Here is a 3,968-nt window from a genome sequence, read left to right on the forward strand (position 1 = left end):
ACCTACCCACAAAAAACCCGTGCTGGCTATCCCTCAGGATGTTGGCGTCAGCCAGTCCATTAAGGATGGCCTCTTTAATAAATTTTTCTAAGACCTTCCCCGGGATGGACCTATAGTTAGCTGGATCCATTTTCTTTCCTTTCTTGAAGATCGGCACCATGTTGGCCTTCTTCCAGTCTTTGGGCACTACACCAGAGTGCCAGGAGTTTTCAAAGATCCATGTCAGGGGCTGGGCTATGATGCTCGCCAGCTTCTTGAGTACCCTGGGGTGTAGATTGTCAGGGCATCTGACTTGAAGGTATCCAGCCTCTCAAGGTGTTCCTTCATGAGGTCAGCATTAATGGAGGGCAGAGGATCTCCCTCGCCCGGACCTCCCTGTCCCGTGGTGGGCATGGGCGTCCCATGGGACTGATGAAAGACTGACACAAAGTACCCATTTATTAGGTTAGCTTTTTCCTGGATGTCAGTTTTCAGTTGTCCCATCTGGTTCAGCAGGGGTCCAATGTTGCCCTTGCTTTTCCTCCGGCTCTCCACATATCTGAAAAAGGACTTTTTATTGTCCGTGATGCTTGAAGCTAGTTGGATTTCAGTTGCAGCCTTGGCTTTCCTGGTTTGCTCCCTCCAGGACCAGACCAGTGCAGAATATTTCTCCTTGGAGGTGAATCCCATCCTCCATCCTTTGTAGGGCAGGTCTTGTCCAACCAGCCTCATCTCCTTTTACAATCAAGTGACTCATCACCCGGATAAGGGAAAAGTAGTGGATATTGTATACCTTGACTCCCAAAAAGCCTTTGATTTGGTATCCCATGATGTTCTTGTGAGAAAATTAGAAGATAGTGGGCTTAACTGCGAGACAGTTAGGTGGGTATGAAGCTGGCTGTGAGGTAGGACCCAGGGAGTCCTAATGAATATATCTGTGTCATCTTCATTCATCTTCATCTGTGGCAAAAAGTGGGCAGCGGTGTCCCACAGGGGTTGGTGCTTGGTCCTGTATTTTTCAACATCTTCATCAGTGATTTGGATGAGGGGATGAAGAGCTCACTGGCCACGTTCACACATGACACCAAGTTATGGGGCCGCGTGGTCACACTTGAAGATAGGCTACAGCTACAGGTGGATCTAGACAGGCTAGCAAGTTGGGCGAATCAGAACCAGATGAAATTCAATGTCAAGAAAAGTAAAGTGCTCCACCTGGGGATGAACAACCCCCTGCACACCTACAGGGTTGGCAACGCCAACCTGACCAGCACTATGGAGACCTGGGCATAATAATAGACTACAGCATGAATATAAGCTGGCAGTGCGACTCTGTTGCCAGCAAGGCAAATACATCAATCGATGACTCTGGCATACATCAATCGATGCATCTCCAGCAAGACCAAGGAGGTGATTCTTCCACTCTACTTAGCCCTGGTGAGAGCCCAACTGGAGTACTACATCCAGTTTTGGGCACCGCACTTTAACAAGGACGTGGTAAAGCTTGAGAGAGTCCAGAGAAGGGCCACCTGTATGATTAGAGGCTTGCACAGCAACCCATATGAGGAAAGGTTGAGTGACCTGGGACTCCTCAGACTGAAAAAAAGAAGGCTCAGAGGGGACTTGGTAGCAGTTTACTGCTACGTCAGGGGAGTACATCAGGGGCTCAGTGTACAACTGTTCACCAGGGCACCCTTGGGGAAAACCAGGAGTAATGGCCATGAACTCCTGGAAGACTTTTTCAGGCTCATCATTAAGAAAAACTTCTTCACAGTCAGGGTGTCCAGAATGTGAAATAAGCTCCCTCCAGAGGCAGTGCAATCACCTACTCTAGAAATCTTCAAGAGGAGACTGGATAGTTATCTTGCTGGGGCCACCTGACCCTACTTGTCTTTCCTGCCTGGTGCAGGGGGCTGGACCTGATGATCATCTGAGGTCCCTTCCAGCTTTACAATGTATGAATCTTTGACATGCACTATCCTAGTTTGCCTTACATTTAAAACGCATCTAACCAGCTTTAATTAAGGCAATTTTTGCCACTTAAAAAGGCAATTAAAGTCGGTCATGTGTATTAATTCATTAGTTTGGTTTAAATGGCAAAAATCATCATGTTCTTTAGTTAACGTTCATTAAGATAGACTAATGTGCATTTTCCTAGTACTTCACAATGTAGGTACTAGATTTAATGTGCATTAATTAACTAAAACACATTCATGCACATGTAGATGCGCTCTAAGTGTGTAGGATTTGAGGTTTAAAGCTACATTGTGAAGACTCCAAAAGAGGCACAAAGTTTACTACCTGTTTCTTGAATGAGGGTCTGGTTGTCATTCACTTGTAATTTCATTATTTGGCAATGTTAGAGAGAGAGAGAGAGAGAGAGCGAAAGAAACAGTTATCTCTTATTCCATCAGCTGTTTTCAAGCAAAAGACCCTGCAAGCTGCATGTTCATATGAGGTTCATTGTGACTAATGCAAACTGATAGTCCTTGCAATGTGATGTCAAAAGCCTGGAGGCAGTTAGAGTCCTGTTGTTTCAAGGGAGCGTGTGCAAAGCAACATGGGTCATGAAGGTCTGTTAATATTTTGTTGTCTGAAGGGAATATGTATGCTGGCATTAATGAGTGTAGAAACACTCTGTGAGAGTGCCTAAGTGTATTTTAAAACATGTAGTTCACGACTGAAACCAGTAATTGGGTTTTTACTTTGTTGCACTTGTTTAAAGCAGTTAAATAACCAAATCCTCAATAAAGCTAGAGATTTGAATCAGTTACTGTGCTAGAACACATGAGCTGCATTCAGTGATGCTAACACCTATAAAAGAGATTAATATTTTTTGTGGCTTCTACCATGGCTTTTAACTGTAGCATGTATCAAGCAAATGGAAATGAAAGTATGTCATAATGAATATGAGAAGAATTGAAAGGTAAGGGTGGATACCACACACAGAGGATAATGATATTCATTATGGCATATTTTGTCTGATGTTCCTCTTGAAAAATCAATAATATAACAAAGAAATTGTTACTAAATGTTTTGTCCCCTTACAATTTATTTTCATTAGATGTTCCCCTCAGTTTCCATGGCTTTTGTCTTGATTCATTTTGAGTCTTGCCCTGATATCTGTGACAAAGAATAGAAGAATAGTTTATCTGTCTCATTTCTTGTTCTACAGTTCTGAAATGTCAGCTTGAATTACACTGTCCTAAGGAAAATCTCCTCTTGCTATTACCACTAAGAACATATAATTGACATTGGGGTGAGTAGAGGGAAGTTAGATCAGTTATATTTCTGAATAAACAATCCTAGTCTTATAAACCTGTAGAACTGATCAGATTTGCTAGATAAGCTGCACCTGAGGATAATGACAAACCTTTTCTGTGTGTGATGTAGTTACTATTGCAAAATAATGAGGCAGCCCACAGAAATCTTTAAAGGGCTGGTGTAGCTCAGATATGCTCCTACAGTAAAACTATCTCAACAGCAGTGTGAGATTTGGTGCCTATTCACTAGAAAATAGATCATATACAAACCATGGATGTGCATGGGCAGGGGGTATAAAGGCTAAAAGAAAAGTTTAGCTCATCCTAATGGGCCTGTGGAAAAATACTGTATTTTCTTATGTACCCCAGGCCCCCGGATAATAAATTCACTTTGTTTTGGAAGGCAGTATGCAGAAAAAAATATTTTTCTAATCATGGCTTACTGTGTGACACTGATCATCCAGAAAGTGTGGCATCCCAGGAGGCCATTTGGTTGAGGCAGCAGGAACTTCCTGGTGTGGCAGGAGAGCAACAAGGTGATGCTCCAGCCCCTTGCAAGGGCAGGAATAAGACTTATTTTTTTACTGTAAATCAGGGCTCTTCAACATCCTGGGATTCCCCCTGCCATTGCGTACATGCTCCCCACACCCCACTTCACCATGTGCAGCCCAGGCAGCCCAACTCTACTGTCCCTGGCTGCATGCAGAGTGTGGGCAACACAAACCCCTC

Source organism: Gavialis gangeticus, unplaced genomic scaffold, assembly GCF_001723915.1.
Source record: "Gavialis gangeticus isolate Ggan-Ray unplaced genomic scaffold, GavGan_comp1, whole genome shotgun sequence".
NCBI lineage: Eukaryota > Metazoa > Chordata > Crocodylia > Gavialidae > Gavialis > Gavialis gangeticus.